Raw genomic sequence first — 23,987 nt, 5'->3', positions numbered from 1 at the left:
TGTTCACCTTATCGAGGCTCCTCCTAATTTTATAAATCTCTATAAGGTCACCTCACTAGCTCCTACACTCCAGTGAGAAAAGTCTCAGCTTATCCAGCCTCTCCTTGTAATGTAACCCCTCCAGTCTCAGTAATATCTTTGTGAATCTTTTCTGAACCCTCTCCAATGTAATAATATTCTTCTTAAAGCAGTGGAAGGCACCAGTGTCGTAAGCAACCTCCAGACCATCACAGAACAACAGAAATCTGTTCTTCGATGGATCTGTTCCCAAAAAACCCTATACAGGTTTGGATTTCTGTACTAGAATTCTTCTATTTCTTTGCCTGCTTCTGGTAATGTGTTACGCTTAATATATTGCAATCACAGTAAGAAAACAAAAACCCATTAACTTGAAGGCAACTGATGATCCCTTCAAATAGCAATAGGTGGGGTGTCTAGAGTATGAACTTGAGAACAGAGCTTCAAAATGGCAGTATTGGTTGACATCACAATCTGCCTCCTTTACATATGGCTCTCAGACCCTGCACCAATGCTGACACTCTCACAGGCATTATAATTGGCACAACTGACACCAAAAGCATGCAGATGAACTGAAAATGCAATTTTGGAAACAAACTGTAACGTGTAATGCCAAGGAAGTGAGTACGACTGATCCCAATTTTATACCCACAAAATTTAGTGTATTCTGGCACAGAATGTACAAAAGCTGAGTTTACAGTAATAAAATATACAGTAATAGATTATTCAATGCTATGCAAAATACATATCAGTAATGCAGATTACACAGATCCATTGTGAGAAGATTAACGTGGGACATTTATGGTATGCTTGCTGTCCACCTGTATTGTCTTAGATATGGTTAAAATGTAATTGCATCCTGAATTCCCACTCAAATCTCAGACTAGCATTGGAGAAAAGCAATGGATCTCAATAGGAGGGAGCTGAAAATGTGTTGCTGGAAAAGCGCAGCAGGTCAGGCAGCATCCAAGGAGCAGGAGAATCGACGTTTCAGGCATGAGCCCTTCTTCAGGAACCTGAAGAAGGGCTCATGCCCGAAATATCGATTCTCCTGCTCCTTGGATACTGCCTGACCTGCTGCACTTTTCCAGCAACACATTTTCAGCTCTGATCTCCAGCATCTGCAGTCCTCACTTTCTCCTCTCAATAGGAGGGACTCTCACTCTATTTTGCTTCAGGAGTTTGGTTTACATCTGTTTTACAGAAATGGTGCAAGTTGAAACCACTGCACAGGTGCTAAATTTTGAGCAGAAATACAGTCCATCCTGAGAAAAATCAATACCATCAATAAACGTGCAAAGAAAATTATAACCTTTTGGACACATTAAATAATAAACATCATGTTTAGTACTTTTGATAGTACTGCAGCAAGGAAGTAGGTCACAGTTCCGAGAAATAGATACTCCTTGAATCTGCCTACAAGTTCCGTCACGTAACCTCTGTACTTGCATATTAAAAGTTTGATCTTGCTGATTATGTCTGAATAAAGCTGCTTTAGTTGACAAATGCTTTTATTTGTCACAGTTGAAGGAATACTTTTCACAATACTTACAGGTTTTGGAAAGATTATCATTCCTTTGATTAAGAGACAAAGTGAGTGATGTACAGAGAAAATACTTCAAAGTTATAAATGACGTAGGATCTAACCGATTCAGGAGGTAAGCTTTATTGTATATTCAGATACATTGTGTATTTATATGTCCAGTACTTCTGATGATTTAAAAATTTATCTTTTTATGTGTTTTTAATGCCAGAAATATATTGTATGCCTGTTTTGAAATTATGATTTTCAATTATTTCCAAAGCAGCAACTATTGCTACTTAGCTAATATTATTTTCAGATTACAATGTTATTATTGCAAAGTTGAATCATTTGATATTTGCAATGTATTAAAACAGCAATAGTACACAGCTAGAAAAATCCTTAACATAAAATGTAATCCCTTTAAAATTATTCAATGGTAGGCAAAAATGTAACCTATAATTTGAAACGAGCTTAACTTTAAATTTCTGAGTATAGTAAAATTCCATGATTAAATCATAAAATTATTTTCATGAAAACCAAATATACAAGAAGACCTGACAACAATTTTTGGAATGGTTGATTTTGACATTTTGTTCAATAAAAAATAATGCTTTTCATAAGGGATGATCATATCATTCATGATGTTTTAAGAAAGTTGTGTCTCAGATCCATTTGAACATTGTATAACATGTCTGTCTGCCTTTCACCAATCATCAGAGTTATTTTTGTTTGCTTTGTTTTATTGCACAGAAATTCTAAAATTGGAGATCATCATTTTTGAAGTATTTTTACGAGATTTCAAAAGTAATATTGCAGAACTGTATCAGTTAAGTTGGTAAGATGAACATTCAAATAAGTATGAAACATCATTTTCTTTCTCCGGAGAATAGGCTAGTCACATTAACAATACTGTAATATAACACATGAATACATGTAATAAATTGAAGATGAATTATAACAACATTTAGCACACAACAATATATTTTTTTGAATACATATATGTAAGTACAAGTATCCTTTTCTTGGAATCTTTGATCTGAAACAAAGGCTTAAATGGCTTTACAAACAGCAACAGTCAGTGCAGCTGCCATGTTCTACACTCTCACACTCAGAGGTTGTACTTATGATGTGTTGTTCGGCACTTGTAAGAAATGTCATATTAATATATAACCAGCATGTAATATAGGAACAAAATAAATAAAGTTACTGGATATTAATTTACTTATTCTTGAACATAATGATGACAAAAAATAATTAGTGTGACACCGTTTGGAATTGATGCGAATATATGTAAAACAGCAGTCTAATTTAAAGCCAACCTTTCAGTCTTAAGAATTTGTGTGAATTGGATACGCTCTCCTTTTTAATAGTTAGTAGCAAGTTCAATCTTGCTGCTTGCTCTCTCAAATTATTAATAATGTTTCACCCAGGATTGGTTGTGCAAAGTATTTCATGCACATCATTATAATTGACAGTAAAATTTAGGCTTCTGGCTCCACCTCATACTATCAAAGTCCAAGGTTTATAACAAAGCAATATATTAAAACTATCGGTCCTGAAATTTGATGCAGATTGTCTCAAATTCCTCATGTAACTTCAGAGGGAGATAAGCTGAGGGCCTGAAGAAATGGCTGTTTCAACTGTAGGCATATTTTTTTCTTGATCTTGTGCCAAGGTTACCGTGAAAAAACTGTGAAATCCCGTGCAGTAACTGTTTGAAATTAGATTTCAGTGGTGAGTTACCATAGTTGACTGTTAGGTCTTAAACCTAAATTTTTAATGTCGTGTAAAAGTCCACACCTCACTAGGAGCATTCAGTCCAAATATCACACAATTTGGTACTGATTAGTATCAACAATTTGAAAGCAGTTACCAAATTTGAATGAAATAAACATAATTTTTATCTCTCGGTGTTTAAATATGTACTAATTGAATATAATCTTTGGAAGCCACCTTCAGAAACCAGAAGGCAGAAATCTATTTTATAAATAGGAAGAAAACAAGTCAGAAATAATTAATTTAAAGCAAAGAACTGATGAGGCTAGAAATCTGAAACCAAAACAGAAATTACTGCCAGATCTGTGGAGTTTCTCCTTTAAATTCAAGTTAAATAGTTCTATAACCAAGCGCTTTCTTCCATGACCTTTATCCACCCCACACTCCAGGTCTTGCCATGACATGGGCTACTTTTAGCACAGTCAACCCATTTCCAACTTAGAATGGTTCCCAAAATTAACGTTTCTTACTCCTGAGCATATTATTGTCCATCCCTTTGTCTCTCTAATTGTTGTCCTCTCTCTCTCTCTTTCTCTCTCTGGGCTCCATCTTTGCTATCTTGCAATCCTCCCCCATTCCATGGCCTACAATCCCTCCCTGTCTTCAGCATAAAAAATGCCTTTTCCTGGCTGCTATGGTTGTGAAGAAGGGTTACCAGATTCAAATGTTAACTGCTTTCTCACCACAAATGCTGCCAGACCTACAGAGTTTCGCTAGCAATTTCAGTTTTTGTTACAGAAATAATTAATTTGCAAGATATATCATCTTTTATTCCTTAAGGATAACTCAAAGTCATTCATAATCAATCATCTATGTCGAAATACAATTGCTTTGTATTTGTGGGTAAGCTTGGTAGCCACTACATATACTTCAAGTTGTATTTATAGCAAATGAAGTAAATAGCCATTTAGTTATTTTCTAGGCATTAATGGAGGTATAAATGTTGCTTAGGACTCTAGCTGAGATGTTAATTGAACAGTGTCATGCATTTTTCTTTACCTCACCTCGAACAGTGGACTGGCTTGGCCTAATGCCTCATCCAAAAGGTAACATTTTCAGGAAGCTAAGTCTTCCTCCGTCATGCATTGAAGCGTTAGCTTAGATTATGGATTCAATTTTTAGTTCTGGAAGTGAGTAGATTTGCATGAGTTAAAAATTTCACTTCATGCGTTTAAGTTCTGTCATGATAGGACTTTTTTAAATAAATTAAACTAGATTTAATTTCGTACAGAATTTCAATCGCTCTCCTGTATTCTGCTTATTGCATCTTGTGCAGTAATCAATTTCTATTATTAAATTTTACATCTTCCAGAAAGCCTTACAAATCCAGTGGAGCTCCATGCAAAATCACAGGGTCAATATATTTTAGTTTATGTTGATATGAGTGCTAGGAAGGAAAAAAAGTCACTAATCTGCTCGCTTTACACACTTGATGGGGTAGATTTTGAAATGGGCAAATGTTTAGTGCGAGAATATTGTGCAGCACATGCCCAGGTCAAGGACTCGAGGAGTGCACAGTCTTGGTCCTGACATTTACCTGAGCTGCTGGTCGGTAATTCACTTCCAGAGGGGGATTGCTTCATGATAAAAATCAACCTGGCACAATGAATTGGGCAGAGTCAAGAAGTGTGATGTTGGAAAAGCGCAAGGGGTCAGGCAGCATCTGAGGAGCAGAAGAGTCAACGTTTTGGGCATAAAGCCTTCAAGCGTCTGCAGTCTTCACTTTCACCACAATAAATTGGGCAGGCAATTGCCTTCAGGTAATTTATCCTAACCAGACTTCTAAAATTAATGGTTGAAGCAAATCACAAGAGTACATGTTTAGAAGGAACTTGACACAGTTTCTCTCATGTCCTTGCTCCAACTCCCACACACCAGGCCTTGTTATCATTCCTGTTGAAGGGCTGTTGCCCGAAACGTCGAGTTTCCTGTTCCTCGGATGCTGCCTGAACTGCTGTGCTTTTCCAGCACCACTCTAATCTAGACTTGTTATCACATGGTCTGCTATTACACACCACCCATTGTTAGCCCCTAACAGTCCCTATTAACAGCTATTCCCCACCTTCCCACCCCCCCAGCCTCAGCCAGATAGTTATCCATTCCTTTGTCTTTTGAATTGTCTTCTCTCTATTTGGCTTGTATCCCGACCTATCATTTACTCCTTATCTCCTCACACCTATCTTATCCTATCTTCTGCATAAAAAGCAACTTTTTCCTTGCTGCCATCAGTTTTGAGGGTCACCGGACCCAAACATTAATTCTGATTTCTTTCCAAAGATGCGGCCTAACCTGCTGAACTTTTCCAGCAATTTCTGTTTTTGTTTAGAGAAACTGTTGACCCAGGGGAGCACTTGTGTTCCTTATAGTTTCTCATTGAGGTTATTGTGTAAAAAGCAAATATTTCTTTGCTCTAGTTAGCGCAGACCCAGCCGCAGAACTGTGAATGAAGTAGGCCAGAAGATGATTGCTCCAGGAACAAATGTTACACAGGCATCCTTTATCTCTTTTGCAACTCTTTAATAGTTAAAAGTGGATAAAATATGTTTAATTTTTTGCTGTGAATTTCTGAGGGCTAAAAGCCTGTCCATCAATACTCTGCACTCCCACCATTGTCACCTTACCAGGCACTATAAAGAGCTAGACAGAATGCAAAAACTATAATTCAGTGAAAAACAAGTGTTGACTTTCAATGACATCATTGCCCAGAAAGTAAAATCAGTTATTTGCAAATGTCAGATTCTGTTCTGGCAGGTCTTTCTGCTTTAAAATGCAGCTCCAGTGCACCCAATTTGTTCACATTCAAGTATATCTGTTTTCCCCCTAGAAATAGAAAGTTTCACAGGTTAAATTGCAATTGCCTCAGAACCACTATACATACAGTATCTGGGTTCAATAATAAATGTATCAGGGATATTATGAGAATAGAAAGGGGAGATGGGGGAAGACAAAAAAGTAAAAACAAACAAACGCCCAGAAGAAATAGCATGAGGAGGCCACAAACATCTAGGAAACAGAAGGGCAAGAGGATGACCAGGAGGGATTTGATAAAAATGTGATGCAAGTCACCATTTAGAGATCAGCATTAACCAAGATAAATAACAGAATAATTTTAAAATCAAATGAATATTAGACAGCAGGGGAGAAATCGATCGAATTATGCTACAGTTGCTGAACTACTATTACTCCACTAAGGATAAGAGTGTGAATTTTCTGGATGAAGGAAAGGCAACATAAATAACAAGAGCTTGTATTTCTAATTTCTGTTTGCTTCTAAAAAAGAGATTGGAGCATTGCCTATCCTTGCAGGTGGGAGTCATGTTACATATTATTATGTAGTGTAAAAGCATAACATTGTGAATGCCAGAATTAGAAATAGGAGGGACTCAGTTACTTAGTCTAACTGCATCTGGATAGAGAGATAGAGCGAGAGAGAGAGAGAGTTCTTCAGTTGAAGGTTCACATTTGACTCAAACAGTTAACTCTGTTTCTCTCTCTGAAGATGTTCTAAACCTAATGAGTATTTTCAACCCTTTCTGTAATGTCTGATTCGTGAATATGCTACAACGTTTGATTTGGACATTATTGTTGTATCTTCATGGCATACCCCCTCAGAGTAAATCCAGAAGATGTTGAATCTGCTCAATCAGACTACTCTCAAATATCAGCAAATTCATAGCAGGTGCCATTGCTAATGCTATCAAGTAGCACTTACCCACCATTAAGTGTTCACCAATGTTCAATTTATTTTGCAAGAGTCATTCAGTCTGATTCTCATTACAACCTTTATCCAAACATTGACAAGACAATTGAATTCTAAAGGGGAGATAAGTGACTGATCTTGATATCATGGCAGCATTTGACCATGTGTGACATCAAGGAGGTGTAGCAAAATTGATGTCAGTAGGGATGAGTAAAACTCTGTGTGACTCCATATCAGGTATAACGGAAGATGACTCTGACTATTGGAGTCTAGGATATTGTTGCAAGAGGTCTTGCAGGGAGCATTCTCAGCCCAACTATCTGCAGTTATATCCTCAATGACCAGCCCTCTAATCATTAGATGAGAAGCTGGGATGGTCACTGACGATTCTGTTGTGTTCAGTACCATTCACAATGCATCAACTACTGAAGGAGTTTGTACCTGCTTGCAGCATGACCAGGACAATAGTTAAGCTTGGACTACTCAGTGGCAAATAACATCTCCAACAAGAGAGAATCTAACCATTACCCCTTGATATCTAATAGTACTAACATTGTTGAATCTACACCACTCCTCCTAGCACCAATTTTGGGGCAGTATCATTGATCCGTATCAATGCTGTAACTACAACAGCAGGTCAGAGGCTGGAACTCTCTAGTGACAAACTCATCTCCTGATTCCTCAAAGCCTGTCCACCATCTACAAGGCACAAGCCTGGAATGTGATGGACTATGTTGCTGTTGCCTGATGCATACATCTCCAATAACATTCAAGGAGCCCAACACCACTTAGGACAAAGCAGCCCACTTGACTGGCACCCCACCCTTAAACATTCACTTCCTCCATTACTGAACACATAGTGGAATCTACAAGATATACTGTAGCCGCTTTGCAATGCCCCTTTGACAGCACATTCCACACCTATGAGCTCTACATAAGAGCAGTAGATACTTGAGAAACTGCAAGTTCCCTTCCAGGGCACACTGCATCCTAATTTGGAACTATATTGCTGTCCTTTTCCTGTCACTATATCAACATTTATTTGATTTCACAATGGGGAGCACTGCTCAATTGTCCTAAGTATGGTGTAATGGCTTTTTGGACAATACCTAAGAATCATGTGTGGTGCAGTGGATCTGTGGTTAGCACTGCTGTCTTATAGCTCCAGGGATTCGGGTTCGATTCTAGCTTCGGGCAACTGTCAGTGTGGAGTTTGCACATTCTCCCTGTGTCTGCATGGGTTTCCTCCGAGTGCTCTGGCTTTCTCCACTGTCCAAAGATGTCCAGGTTAAGTGGACTGTCCATGGGGAATACAAGGTTACAGGGCAGGGGTGTGGGGTTCTCTTTGGAGTGTGAGTGTGAACTTGATGGGCTGAATGGCCTGTTTCCACATTGGAGGGATTCTGTGAAGTATGCTTCATATGGTAGCTTATAGTGTGCTCAAGTAAGTATGAAATTACATAAAACAACTTTTCTGTCAGCCCTCAGCACAACCCATAATTTAATTTGAACATTTAAGTGAAACGCTTCAATTTGGGTTATTCTCAGTTCAAAAGTGAAATCAAAATGTAGGATCAAAGCACTGAATATTGCATACACTGCAGCTTGAGACTTCAGACAGAACCTTCCCAGCTCCGTAATGGTGTGTACTTTGATGGGACAGTCACACGAGATTGGCTGTGAGAAGTTTCCCACTATCACGAGCAAGTAGCGCCATTCTGCAACCAAGTGTTGAATGGTAAGACAAGATCCTCATTGAAGAGTGGCAAAAGACTGTTTTCATGTATGAGTATGTATGTTATTATATCATTGATATGCAGTTTCCCATTTTCCCATGCAAGAAACTTGGCAGCAACTATTCCCGAGAGTTGAGGCAGTAACCTGCTGACTCCAGCTCACTGCAAGTTCCTCGGGAACTTCTTCAGTCAGCAATATCTCAGGATATACTCCATGGGTAACAACTGCATGCCAACACTGCACCCCCACCATCCTGCAGATCCCCACTGGCAAAGTGGAGTGAAAATTACCTTCTGTTTGACCTATCCTGGGCAAATAAAGCAAATTGTTCAGGATAGCTGCAGACTGCCATCACTTGACTGGGTGCAAGGTAATGAGGCAGGTTTAGGAAGGTAGCGTGACAAAGCTTACTGATGAAGTGCCTGTACTTTACCTCCTCAGAACTGTATTATTCCAATATGTTCAAATTCTTAAACAAAACTTAACAGCTTTCATTTCTATTGATATATGGAACTGTGTTCTTACTTTTACTAATCATAGAGTCATAGAATCCCTGAAAGGTAATACATTTTAATTAATATTGTTGTGTTTTCTAGTTTTACAGGACAAATTATATTTCTTGCCATGCTTTACATAGTTTTAACTTTAAACAGGTGCTATGCCCTTGAACTATTTCAGTTGGGGAAAATATATTTTCCATTCAGCAACATCCTCCTTGTGACCACAACATTTCAAAAGTAGATATCTGTAAACCATTGGCACACATTTTGTGACATTTCCCTTAGATTATGCAATTTTATGTTATTTATTCAGCATTTCCTGGTATTTAGGTTGCCAGTTTAACCCACTAAATTGCACATTTCTTTATGGCTCATTATTGCATGAAAATATATTCCTTAGAGCTCCACGTCTTACTTATATTTCGCATGTCACTGCATCTCTAAAACCATTCAAATCTAATATCATTGAAGGATAATTGGTTTTAAGAAACCAGATTAAAAATTAAGGACAAATTTCCCCCCTTCTCTTTTTCATCACCCAGTGTTTCTCTGAAGGTCGGCACATGGGCCTTTATAAAGCTAGCCTGATGGTGATTTTAACTTGTTTTTGTCTCTCTCTGGATAATGGTACATTCCAGTGCCCTTCTTTTGTGAAAGAACTGAATTTTTAATTGGAAGCTTCCACTTAATGTCATGTGGGGAAAAATATTATTGTGTGGGTGCAGAAGATATGAAGCTGGTGTGATGTAATTGAGATAATCTCAGCTTTCCAACATGTGGCTGAAAGCTGATCTCAGTAAAATTAAATGTCACTTAAGATGTCCTTAAAGAAAACACAATTGCAATTCATTTACATAATTCCACTCGTAATGCTGTGCAATGTCTTGCTGATACAGTGAACCATATTGACATGTGGAACAGAGATGGGCAGAGGCTGAAAATTCGTGTGGCAACCCACTAGCAGATTTCCCACTCAACTGCAGTCATTTTTTGCGGAGCAAGTTTATGTCCAGCAGGTCCACCCAAACCCACAAGGATGGTGCTAATTAGCTTTGCAAAAAGCCTTGCTAAGCAGGCTGCAAAATCTTATTCAACATCCAGTTTCTCAATGCACTAGGAGCTAGGTGCGCAGTGAAGACATGCAGAAAATCATGAGGCTTAGCAATCCTCTCTATTAGAGGCAAAATATAGTGGAAATCTGAAATAAAAACAGAAAATGCTGGAGAGACTCGGCAGGTCTGGCAGGGTTAGTGGAGACAGAAACCAAGTTAACATTTCAAGTCTGATATGACTCTCTTTCAGAATTTATTTACCAAGAAATGCTAACTCTGTTCCTCCCCTGACAGATGCTGCCACAATCCTGTTGAGTTTTTCCAGCATGTTTTGTTTTCATATATTTCGTAGTCCTTTTCTGGGAGTGGCTGCATTATCCCCACCCTCCACTTCTACCCATTGTAGTGTTTCTGTTTTCAACTTCAACTTTCTAAAAGGTTGTTGAGAGGGTGCTGTCTTGTTGAAGCATTGTTTTTATGACTTATCCTCTACTGCAGCCTGCTACTCCTGTAATGGAGGCGTCTCTGGTTGGTTTTGCAACTACAAGAATGCACCTGATACTACCATTTTGACAGGGAGCCTATTGTGATGCAAAGTGATGGGAATGCCTTGGTGAAACTTCCAATGAGTAAGTCTCCCCCCAAAAATTGGTAGTCTCAATTCCACTTCCTATCCTAAATGAGAAAATCCAGCCCTGATTTCTCTAATTGTAAGATATTATGATCACAGTTGGTTTAATTCCCAGACAAGTCAGATCCTACACTGGAACATAGCTTGACAGATTATATTATGCTTTGTTGCTGCAGATTTTGCTTCAACTACAAGACAGAAGTGAAATAACCCTGCAGCAGTGGGTATCCCGTCACCAACTCACCCTTTATTTACAGTCGTTTACACTGATCCAGCTCCCTCAGAGCTAGCTCTCAGAGTGAACAGAATGCCTGACCGTCCTGTTTATATCTGTCAGCCAGGGCTCCCTGATTGAGCCAGATTAACAGTCCCAATCAGGGAACTCATATTCTATGAGGTCCACCTGGCTTATCTCACTACAATCACTACACAAACTTTATTACAAATGAAATAAAGATAAAATAGAATAATGCAAACTACATACCTTTAATATGAATTTAAAGGTTGTTAAACACATAGTAGAAATATAATCTCATTCAGCCGAAAAAACTCCTTTATAAATTGAAAGGAAACAAAACAGGTTTGTATAGCACCCAAAACATAATTCTGATATAGTACCCGAAACATCACTCTAATGTTCATACTAGACTTCCTGATTGTAGCACCTCAGTAGGTTTAAGTTCCTTGTGACTTCAACTTATAGATTTGAATAGTAGACAGCTCCTCCCTGGAGCCATCATACAACTGAGCTTCAATGTACTCAGCTTTAAGTAGCCTTTTCAGGTTTTATCCTAATATTTCTAGTATGGGACTAACACTAACTCCTAACTTGAAGGTAACTTAGTTCACTATATTTCCTTCCCTTCAATTACTAGGGGTCACGAGTTCAAAGTGAGAGGGGAAATGTTTAGGGGAGATATGCATGGAAAGTTCTTTCCACAGAGGGTGGTGGGTGCCAAGAACATGTTGCTAGTGGAGGTGGTAGAGGAGGGCATAATTGCATCATTTAAGATGTATCTAGACAGATACATGAATGGGCAGGGTGCAGAGGACACAGATCCTTAGAAAATAGGCCACAGATTTAAATAGAGGATCTAGGCTTGGAGGGCTGAAGGGCCTGCTCCTATGCTGTAATTTTCATTGTTCTTTGTTCTCAGGGGCACTCCTCTACGCAGCCATCCTATGGCCACACGGGAGCTTGTGTGTCTTGTTCAGCACAAAACTCTACCAATCTACACAAGAACCCATTCATTCTGAAGCTATGCCTCAAATATGGAAATTAATCACCATATTTACAGAAATTCTAACAAGTTAAATATTAATTTCAGACATGCAGGAAACATACTTTAATAATTAATTCAAAAACCAGAAATCCAAACTTAAAATAAATGATATCAAAATAATTATACATCTCACAGCTTACTACCTTGAAAGCAGAAAAAGAGAGCAATCCACATTAAATTTAGTTATTCATGCAAGTGAAATAACTGAGCATCCACAGTATTCCCAGTAGAACTCATACTATATAACTCATGCTACATAAATATACCTGGATAGGATATTCTAGAGTTTTTATATTGTTAGTGAAATTGAACTATAATTACTATGTACTACTCTGGCACATTAACTTTGAAGTTCATGAACACAAGTTGTTGTTATATCTTTAATATTTGGGATCTGCACAATAAAATTACTCACCCAGTTGTGTGATTAGATTATCTACAGTGTGGAAACAGGCCATTCAGCCCAATAAGTCCACACCGACCCTCTTACGAGTAACCCACCCAGACCCATTTCCCTCTGACAAATGCATTTAACACTATGGGCAATTTAGCATGGCCAATTCCCCTGAACAGGATTGTGGGAGGAAACTCAAACACCCAGAGGAAACCCACACAGATATGGGGAGAATGTGCAAATGCCACACAGACAGTCACCTGAGGTGGGAATTGAGTCAGGGTTTTTGGCAGTGTGAGGCAGCAGTGCTAACCACTGAGCCATCGTGCTGTCCCTAGGATTGCCATGGTTGGAGTGTGATACAAACCAAAAGAACTATGGTTGCTGTAAATCAGAAACAAAAACAGAAATTAGTGGAAAAGCTCAGCAAGTCTGGCAGTATCTGTTGAGAGAAATAGAGTTAATGTTTCAGGTTGAGTGGGAAACCTACTGTGCTGCCTGACACAGCATTATATCTGCACAGTTACTGCCTTTGCTATTTGAGTCCAAGTATCTCAGGACATCAGAGCATGTCAAGGAAAAATTAACAAACAGCGAAATTCACAGCTGACCTTAGAGGAACCTGTGTGGGAGAGCTCACAGCACAGGAACAGATAAGTGCATAGTTTTTAAGTGTAACCTTGCTGTAAGTCTACAATAGTGAGCAAAATGGGTTCATTCTTGAATATATGTTTTATTGAGATTTGTCTCTTGATTAGATTTTAAAAATATAAACCATAAGTATTAAGTTAGGCTGGAGCAGTTTTTTAAAGAGTAATAAGTTGGTGTAATTTTCTGGGTCTGTAGATTGTGAAGGAGCAAAGATGGCCTTGAGCAGAGTGATGTGTTCTTCCTGTTGGATGTGGGAGTTTTGGGAGGGTTAGAAGAGAGTGAGATTCTGGAATCCTGATGAAGGGCTTATGTTCGAAAAATCGATTATCCTGCTCCTCAGATGCTGCCTGACCTGCTGTGCTTTTCCAGCAGCACACTCTTGACTTTCGGGAGGGTTTCCATGTTATTGATGATTATGTCCGCAGAAAGTGCCTTTGGTTGTGAATCCTATCAGATCGCATGGATCGGTTGGAGTGGCAGTTAGAGGCGCTAAGGAATTTACAGGAGCTAGGTGTTGTATTGGATGGCAGTTATAGGATGGGAGAAAAGCTGTAGATACAGTCAGGTAAATGGGTTAACTCCAGGAAAGGTAGGAGGGGTAGGCAGGTAGTGCAGAAGTCTTCTGTGGCTATCCTCATTTCAAACAAGTATGCTGTTTTGGAAAATGTAGGGGGTGATGGATTGTCAGGGGAATGTAGCACGAACAGCCAAGTTTCTGGTACCGAGAACTGCTCTAACGTAATGGGGGGGGTACGTTGGGTTCCAAGCGATCAATTGTGATAGGTGACTCTCTAGTTAGAGGCACAGACAGACATTTCTGTGGCCGACAGTGGAAAATCAGAATGGTAAGTTGCCTCGCTGGTGCCAGGATCAGAGAGGGTGTAGAATGTTCTCAAAGAGCAGAGGGACCAGCAGTAGGTTGCTGTATATATTAGAATGAATGACATAGGAAAGAAAAAAACATGAGACTCTGAAGGGAGAATATAGAAAGTTAGGCAGGAATTTAAAAAGGAGCTCCTCAAGGGGAGTAATATCTGGATTATTCCTGGTAGTACGAGCTAGTGAGGGTAGAAATAAGAGCACAGAGCAGATGAAAGCATAGCTGAGGAGCTGGTGCAGGGGAAAACATTCATATTTTTGGATAACTGGAATCTCTTCTGGGGGAGAAGTGACCTGTACAAGAAGGACAGATTGCGCCTAAATTGGCAAGGGACTAATATATTGGCAGGGAGATTTGTTGGATCTGCTTGGGAGGATTTAAACTAATAAGGTGGGGAGGCCCAGGGAAATGGTGACGAAAGAGATCAATCTGAAATTGGTACAGGTGGGAAACGGAGCAAGTCAAACAGTCCGGGCTGGCAGGAACTAAGTAAAGAACAAGGTAGGACTGATGAATTAAACTGCATTCATTTCAATGCAAGAGGCCTAACAGGTAAGGCAGATGAACTCAGAGCATGGTTACGAACATAGGACTAGGATATTACAGCAGTTACAGAAACGTGGCTCAGGGATGGACAGGACTGTCAGCTCAATGTTGCAGGATACAAATGCTACGGGAAGGATAGAAAGGGGAGCAAGAGTGGAGGGGGAGTGGCGTTTTTGATAAGGGATAGCATTATGTCTGTGCTGAGGGAGGATATTCCTGGGAATACATCCAGAGACATTATTTGGGTAGAACTGAGAAATAAGAAAGGGATGATCAACTTATTGGGATTATATTATAGACTCCCTAATAGTCAGCAGGAAAGTGAGAAACAAATTTGTAAGGAGATCTGAGTTATTTGTAAGAATAATAGGGTGGTTATGAAAGGGAATTTTCACTTTCCAAAAATAGACTGGGACTGCCATAGTGTTAAGGGTTTAGATTGAGGGAAATTGTTAGGTCAGTACAAGAAAAATTTCTGATTCAGTATGTTGATGTACCTACTAGAGACCTACTCTTGGGAAATAAGGCAGGGCAAGCGACTGAGGTGCCAGTGGGGGAGCATTCTGGGGCCAGCAACCATAAATCTATTAGTCTTAAAATAGTGATGGAAAAGGATAGAGCTGATCTAAAAGGTGAAGTTCTAAATTCATGCAAGGCTAATTTTGATGGTGTTAGGCAAGAACTTTCGAAAGCTGATTGGGGGCAGATGATCGCAGGTAAAGGGATGGCTGGAAAATAAGAAGCCTTCAAAATTAGATAACGAGAGTCCAGCGACAGCTTATTCCTGTTAGGGTGAAAGACAAGGCTGGTAGGTGTAGTGAATGTTGGATGACTAGAGAAATTGAGGATTTGATTAAGACAGAGAAGGAAGCATGTCAGGTATAGACAGCAGGGATCGAGTGAATCCTTGGAAGCATATAAAGGCAGTAGGAGTATACTTAAGAGGGAAATCAGGAGGGCAAAAACGGGACATGAGATAGCTTTGACAAATAAGGTTAAGGAGAATCCAAAGGGACTTTATAAAGACATTAAGGATAAAAGGGTAACTCGGGAGAGAATAGGGCCTCTCAAAAATCAGCAAGGCAGCCTATGTGTGGAGCCGCAGGAGATGGGGATGGGTATACCAAACGAGTACTTTGCAGCAGTGTTTGCTGTGGAGAAGGACATAGAAAATATAGAATGTGGGGAAATAAATGGTGACATCTTAAAAAAATGTCCATATTACAGACAGAGAGGTGCTGGATGTCGTAAAACACCGAAAAGTGGATAAATCCCCAGGACCTGATCAGGTATACACTACAATTCTGTGAAAAGGTAGGGAAGTGATTGCTGGGCCCCTTGCTGAGATATTTGTATCATTGATAGTCACAGGTGAGGTGCCGGAAGATAGGAGGTAGGCCAACGTGGTGCCACGGTTTAAGAAATTTGTTAAGGAAAAGCCAGGGAACTATCGACCGATGAGACTGACGTTAATGGTGGTTAAGTTATTTTTAATCCATTTTTGGGACTTGGGCGTCGCTGGTTGGCCAGCATTGATAGCCTATCCCTATTTGTCCCTGAGAAGGAGATGGTGAGCTGCCTTCTTGAATTGATGAAGTCCACTTGCTGTGGGCTGACCTACAATGCCGGTGGGGAGGAAATTTCAGGATTTTGACCCAATGACTGTGAAGGAACGGCGGTATATTTCCAAGTCAGGGTGGTGAGTGGCTTGGAGGGGAACTTGCAGATGGTGGTATTCCCAAATACCTGCTGCCCTTGTCCTTCTAAATGGAAGTGGTTGTGGGTTTTGAAGGTGCTGTCCAACTATCTTTGGTGAATTTTTGCAGTGCATCTTGTAGATAGTACACACTGCTGCTACTAAGTGCCGATGTTGATGGGGTTATACATTTGTAGATGTGGTGTAATCAAGTGGGTTGATTTGTCCTGGATGGTGTCAAGCTTATTGAGTGTTGTTGGAGCTGTACCCATTCAGGCAAGTACGGAGTATTCCATCACACTCCTGACTTGTGCCTTGCAGCTGATGGATAGACTTTGGGGTGTTAGGAGGTGAATTACTCATCGCAGTATCCCAAGTCTCTGGCCTGCTCTTGTAGCCACTGTGTTTATGTGGAGAGTCCAGGTGAGTTTCTGGCCAATTGTAACCTCAAGGATGTTGACAGTGGGGGATTCAGTGATGGTAATACTGCTGAATGTCAAGGGGCGATGGTTAGAGTGTCACTTATTGGTGATGATCATTGTTTGGCATTTGTACGGCACGAATGTTACTTGCCACTTGTCAGCCTAAGCCTGGATATTGTCCAGATCTTGTTTCATTTGAGCACGGACTACTTCAGAATCTGAGGAGTTGCGAATGGTGCTGAACACTGTGCAATTATTGGTGAATGTCCCCACTTCTGACCTTATAACAGAGTTGTTGGAGGGAATCCTGAGGTACAGGATTTACATGCATTTGGAAAGGCATGGACTGTTTAGGGATAATCAAAAGGGCTTTGTGCGTGGAAAATCATGTCTCATGAACTTGATTGAGTTTTTTGAAGAAGTAATGAAGAGGATTGATGAGGGCAGAGTGGTGGATGTGATCTTTATGGACTTAAGTAAGGCATTTGACAAGTTTCCTCATGGTAAACCGATTAACAAGGTTAGACCTCATGGAATACAGGGAGAACTAACCATTTGGATATAGAACTGGCTTGAAGCTTGAAGATGGTGGTGGAAGGTTGTTTTTCAGTCTGGAGACCTGTGACCATTGGAGTGCCACAAGGATCAGTACTGGGTCCACTGCTTTTCATCATTTATATAAGTGATTTGGATGTGAACATAGGAGGTATATTTAGTAAATTTGCAGATGGCACCAAAATTGGAGGTGTAGTGGACAGCGAAGAGGGTTACCACAGAGTACAACAGGCTCTTGATCATATGGGCCAATGGGCTGAGGTGTGGCAGATAGAGTTTAATTTAGATAAATGCGAGTTGCTGCATTTTGGAAAGACAATTCAGAGCAGGACTTATACACTTAATGGTGAAGTCCTGGGGAGTGTCGCTGAACAAAATGACCTTGGAATGAAAGTTCATAGTTCCTTGAAAGTGGAGTCACAGGTAGACAGGATAGTGAAAAAGGCGTTTGGTATGCTTTCCATTATTGGTAAGAACATAGAGTACAGGAGTTGGGAGGTCATGTTGTGGCTGTACAGGACATTGGTTAGGTCACTTTTGGAATATTGCATGCAATTCTGGTCTCCTTCATATTGGTAGGATGTTGTAAAACTTGAAAGAGTCCAGAAAATATTTAGAAGGATGTTGCCAGGGTTGGAAGATTTGAGCGATAAGGAGGGGCTGAATAGGCTGGGGCTGTTTTCCCTGGAGCATCAGAGGCTGAGGGGTGACCTTATAGAAGTTTATGAAATCATGAGGGGCATGGATAGGGTAAACAGACAAGGTCTTTTCCCTGGAACAGGAGAGTTCAGACAAGAGGGCATAGGTTTAGGGTGAGGGGGGAAAATTTTAAAAGGGATCTAAGGAGAAACTTTTGCATGCAAAGAGTGGTATGTGTATGGAATGAGTTGCCAGAGGAAGTGGTGGAGGCTGGTATAGTTGTAACAGTTAAAAGGCACCTGGATGGATATATGAATAGGAAGGGTTTAGAATGATATGGGCCAAGTGCTGTCAAGTGGTACTAGGTTAGGTTAGGATACCTCGTCGGCATGGATGAGTTAGAGGGTCTGTTTCTGTGTTGTATATATATATGACCCTATGACCGTTCCTCAGAAGGTGTTCTGTGTATGTGTGTGCACGCGTGCGTGTCTGCATATGTGTGTCAGAGTGCGATACAGTTAGGATTAGGGTTACCTCTTAGTTTATTGAATGAGAAATAAAAGGCAATATTCCCAAGAAATAGAAATGATCAGCATGTGGATCTACAATCAGACAGGCAGCGCTTTGATTAAGCATAGTGGTGCACAAAAATTTGAAAAAAACGCTATGGAAATCACAAGTAACATTGATATTGGTGGACCTGGAGTCACCATGCAACTGCATTTTAGAGTGTAACTCTACGGCATGCATTAAGTGAAAAATTCTATTTAAGCTGGTCTTTTCTCATGGAGCTGGAGTAATGTATTTGAACAGGAAACTTATCTAAAAGGTCAGTCATATCCCAAAAGTGGTGTTGATGGTTGAGCGACGGTTGAAGAAATGTGCATGTAACAATTTTTTTTTGTGTAAAACGGCTGTTAGTTAATTATGTGTAAATATCCTTGGAAGAAATAACTTAATGCAACTCCTATCCTGGTTACACCAAAGTTTTCCAGGAAAGGTACACTTCCTGTCACACTACTTGCTGTGTCTGTCAGCAATAATGTTTGAATAGCCAAGATAAGATTAGTGGAGTTATGGTAAATTCAATTGTAATAATAATAATGAAGCTACCACTCTAGGAGTAAGGGTTCAATCTCCCTGTACTGGTGGAATTTAAATTCAACTGAAATACCAAGTAGTAATTGTGGACACCTGAGCTATAAAAATTGACTTTCAGCTTTGGTATGACTGATGATATTTTGATATAAATACAACTTTCATGCTGCCATACACCAAAGCTAGGGAGAGATATCATTAGCTCTTGTGCTTTTCCTGTTACTCAAGTCCCCTGTACACTCTCCCTCCAACCCCATCCTTTGGACACCCAGAATTGACGTTGAAATGTTGTACACAGATTTTGTAAAAGTCCTTGTCTTTTGAAATCAAAGCCTCTTTGTAAAGTCCGAAGCAGCTCAGGTTTCATTATGATACTCATTAAAACCACTGCTTTGTCAGACAATTACAAACAACTTGGCAGTTCATATTATGCAACCATTTCCTCTTCTTTGAACCTGGTCATTTGCAATATGTGGACAGCAACACCCAAAAGACTTTGGCTCAATACATCATGTTTCTATTGGAGCAAAAATAACCAATTTTGCCAGCCCTCCGAAAAGCAGTCAGACTTTCTTATAGTCCCCCATTCACTTTCAGCAAGAAATCCAGCCTGATATTTGGCTTGGCGCAAAAATAAACATGAATTTCAGAAAAAGCGAGTGTTTGGGAAACAAATCAGCTCAGCAAGAGAAAAGTCAGTGTTAAAGCAATAAATTGATGTGGAGGATGTCTAGGGAGGTGGAGGGAGAGGTGTGGAGGAGAAGGGAAAAGGTGGAAGATAGAAAACAGGAACAACAGTAGGCCATTCAGCCATGGCTGATCATCTAACTCAGTACCCTCTTTCTGATTTCACCCCATTCCCTTTGATCTTGACAACAATATTTATCTCTGTCTTGAAAACATTCATTGTTTTAACCTCACAGAAATAGCAGAGAGTTGCATAGGCTCACCACTCTCTGGGTGAAGATATTTCTCCTTATCTTGGCCTAAATGGTCTACTTTTTATCCTTAGACTGTAACCCTGGATCCCCAGTTCTCTACTTCCTAGTTATGTGAACACCCTTCCTGAATTTACGTGTTTAGTCCTGTTAGAATTTTATAGGTTTCTGAGAGAGCCTCCCCTCATTCTTCTAAACTCCAGTGAATATAGTCCTAAGCAATCCAGTCTTTCTTCATATGTCAGTCCTGCCATCCCAACAATCAATCTGGTAGACATTTGTAGCACTCCCTCCATAGCCCAAATATCCTTCCTCAAATAAGGAGATCAAAACTCTACCCTGGGTGTGGTCTCACCAAGGCCCTGTACAAGAGCAGCAAGACATACCTGCTCCTGTATTTAAATTCTCTTTTGCTATGAAGGCCAACATACCATTTGTCTTCTTCACTGCCTGCTGCATGTTTATTTTCAGTAACTGGTGGACAAAGACACCCTGATCTCATGTATCTGCTCCTTTCCCAATCTATTGCTATTCTCTGCCTTTCTGTTTTTGGTATCAATGAGGACAGCCTCATACTTATCCACATTATATTGCATTTGCCATATATTTTCCAATTCACTCATTTTATCCAAATCACACTGAAACATCTTCTCATTTTCCATACAGTTCACCCTCCTACCCAGCTTTTTGTTGTCTGCAAACTTGGAGATATTACACTTTGAATTTTTATTTAAATCATGAATATATATTATAACTAACTGGGGCCCAAGCACCGATTCTTGTCTTAACTGCACTAGTCACTGGCAGCCACTTATAAAATAACCTCTTCACTCCCACTCTTTATTTTCTGTCTTACAGCCAATTCTCTATCCACATTAGTACACTACCTCCAATCCCATGCGCTTTCATTTTACAGACTAATTGCTTATGTGGGACATTGTTGAAAGTCTTCTGAAAGTTCAAATAAATTACACCCACTGGTTCCCCTTTTCAACTGAAAAAATTCCAGTTTATTTGTCATTTCCCTTTCGTAAATCCATGCTGACTCTTTCTGATCCTGCCACTGTTTTCCAAGTGCTAAAGGTGAAGCGACAAAACAGAATAGCTTTATGAAGCTGGGAGAAGACAACTGATACATTCCCAATTCTGGATAGGCCATCTGCTATCACTTTATTGAACCATGGCCCCACTGGACAAAACTATAACTGTCCGGTCAGCAATCTAAATGCACCTTATCTCCTCTCTGTCACAGACCATCACAATGTCTTCTTGGTGACAATGCTAAAACAAAGACGATCACAAAATAATAGTTTCAAGTCAAATTTTCAAGCAATATTCAATATTCTGTAGAAAAACCATCAAATTACTCTTGTGCAATTCCCTAGCGCTTGACTTAAGGTGCTTTTCTGGCTTGTAGCTGTCATGTAGCGTTACTCAGTCAGTGTAGCAGATGTACTTGTTATGCTGTCAGCTAGAGAGATTGCAACTAGGTTTGCTTGCAACATGCCCACAAGCAATTCTGGGCTGAGTTGGCCTGGCTTTGAGCAGTGACACCAGTTGATTTGACTGAGAAGCTATGATGGTTGGTTGGTGTCTGGTTTACTAGTTTTGGACGAGATAGTATTCATGTTACATTGGCTCCACATATCTGATTGTCGTCACACACACTGCATTGGTGAAGACAAGGACTGCTACCCTAGCTTTTAGAGGGAGCAAATGAATCTGTCCATCCCTAAATGTGACCAAATGTACTTATTGATAACATGAAATAAACCTACTTGTTATTTCTCAACAATGCTTCTTCTGTAGATATTCAATGATGGAATATCTCTACTGCTATTCATAAGAGGGGCCCAAAGCAAAGTAAATAAAAAGAATGATTAGTGGCAGTGAATGATCTCGAACAACCCTTACCCTGTACCTTATACTGATAGAGGTAACAAATACCATCACATGCCAACAATGATCATTTGGGAAAATACCACAATTATAAGATGAATACAGTTATCCAGAAGCAGGTTTGTGCTCCAAAGAGCCACTAGTTTCCCAGCATGGCGCTTCTGCAATCCTAGCCATTGGGGGAAGACAGGTTACTACTGAGAAAACTGTAAACTTTATTTGCTTAGTGGTAACTGCAGCCATGATGGTAACAATCTGAGTCTGTCTGGAGCACATTGACCTTTCACAACAAGCTGAAATTGCATTACCTCTGCCTCTACTCCAACATTCAGACATTAGGTGGCTTCTGTTTATGCTGCAATGGAGTCATTGGAAACTGAACATTGTGTATTCCATGAAATTGGCTGACAATTCAAGAATAGAAAGGAGGGTCTTCACTTCTTGACAATAGCAACAATCTTTCTGAAAGGCCTCACGATACAGGATACAACAAAAATTTTGTGATGTGTGCTCATCAACTATTTTCTGCATGCTACTCTATCAGACTTCACCCGAGATCTCTGCTGCAGCACTCTTATGCATCCTCATTCTGGCTGGCACCTGCATGACCCTTGACCTCTAGCCTTACTGAGGCCCTCGCTTACCAGATGAAGGTCCTGCTTAATACTGCCCACAAAAAATGCCTGATGCCCATATTTAAGCAGACCTTTGGATCCAAGGACAGAGTTTCATCATCATCAATATCCTTTTCAGTTCATGGAAAGTGCAATGTTAGAAGATGGTTCAGGTGGGAGCACATTGTCATGTTGCATAATCTCACCTCGCCATTGGTCACAGCCTCTGTCATAGTCAAGTCCAATGGTGACCAGCACCATTTACTCCCTGGAGGTAAGGACATCTTTAGTTAGGATTTAGCTATCTATTGTTATGTAGGCAGAGGTGAGTACTGACTAGTGAAGGGCTTTTGCCCAAAACCTCGATTTTCCTGCTCCTCGGATGCTGCCTGACCTGCTGTGCTTTTCCAGCACCACTCTAACCCTATCTATGGTTATGTGCCTACTTAACCTTCTCTTCTTCTGTCCAGACAGAAACATGTTGGTGAACATAGTGTAACTTGCTTCAGTGAAGTACAGATCATAGTTGAATAACTAGCAGGGTACAAGCTGAGAGGCATAGGTCAAGCCCTGCAGTAATTCTAGTTATGGTGTGGGTATGGTGAAGTTACAGGTACTAGGAATGTATTAAGGCAAATTACTGCAGATGTTGGAATCAAGAAGACATTGCGATGGTCTGTGACAGAGAGGAGATAAGGTGTATGTATATTGCTGACTGGACAGTTATGGCTTTGTTCAGTGGTGCCATGGTTCAATAAGGTGATAAAGCCTATTGGCCTATCCAGAATTGGGAATGTATCAGTTGTCTTCTCCCAGGAATGTATTATGCTGGTAGATATTGTTAGTAGTTGCAATTAACACTATATCATGAATAGAGGAGTGTGTGAGGTTAATGGCTCCATAGTGAAAATATGGTTTGTGAAAATACATTCACTGTTCTTGACCATTTGTATAATGTCATTTAGCATATTCATGTTCTCCATCTTGTTCCTTGGAGCTAGACTTTATGTACTAGCAGCAATGGCTGTCTACTTCCATTGGCTGTCTACTTTCACTGTTATGTCTGTGACTAGTTAGAAGGTCTCCTGCCAGGAAGGAAAGTCCCTTGTCTATCGTCTGCATTAGATCTCCAGGACTGTGTCAGTGAACCACTGCTCTACTTTCTATCTTCACTGTGCTTCCTGAAAATGTGACAGTTTTGTCCAAAAATAGAATGCAAGAATAAGGCTACTGTAGACCAATCAGTTTTATATCAGTGATTGGGAAATTTCTGGAGACAATAAGTTGAAACAAAATTAATATGCAAGTGAAAAATGTGAGTTACACATAGAAATCCAGTATGAATTTCTTATTAAAAAATTATGTTTACTTAACTTGGGATTTTTTGAAGGGGTAACTGAAAGGGTTGATCAGGACAATGTTGTTGATCCGGT

General features: G+C 40.0%; 1 protein-coding gene across 2 annotated transcripts in view; it reads left to right on the top strand.

Moving 5' to 3' along the window:
• The first annotated feature begins 1,442 nt into the window (after window positions 1-1,442).
• The window catches only part of zap70 (zeta chain of T cell receptor associated protein kinase 70), a 102,626-nt gene continuing 80,081 nt past the window's right edge, over window positions 1,443-23,987 (top strand). The window contains exons 1-2 of one of the 2 annotated variants that reach the window (XM_043721106.2): window positions 1,443-1,676; window positions 2,294-2,378. The gene's annotated coding sequence lies outside the window, so the exon portion shown is untranslated. The remainder of the gene's footprint in view (window positions 1,677-2,293; window positions 2,379-23,987) is intronic. The other variant, XM_043721105.2, reaches the window with a different exon arrangement.

The sequence above is a fragment of the Chiloscyllium plagiosum genome, unplaced genomic scaffold (genome assembly GCF_037043375.1).
Source record: "Chiloscyllium plagiosum isolate Xiang-an unplaced genomic scaffold, Cpla_swu_hap1 HiC_scaffold_28, whole genome shotgun sequence".
NCBI classification, from domain to species: domain Eukaryota; kingdom Metazoa; phylum Chordata; class Chondrichthyes; order Orectolobiformes; family Hemiscylliidae; genus Chiloscyllium; species Chiloscyllium plagiosum.
Note: the sequence above shows the minus strand (reverse complement) of the source record. Positions and strands in the feature narration are given on the sequence as shown.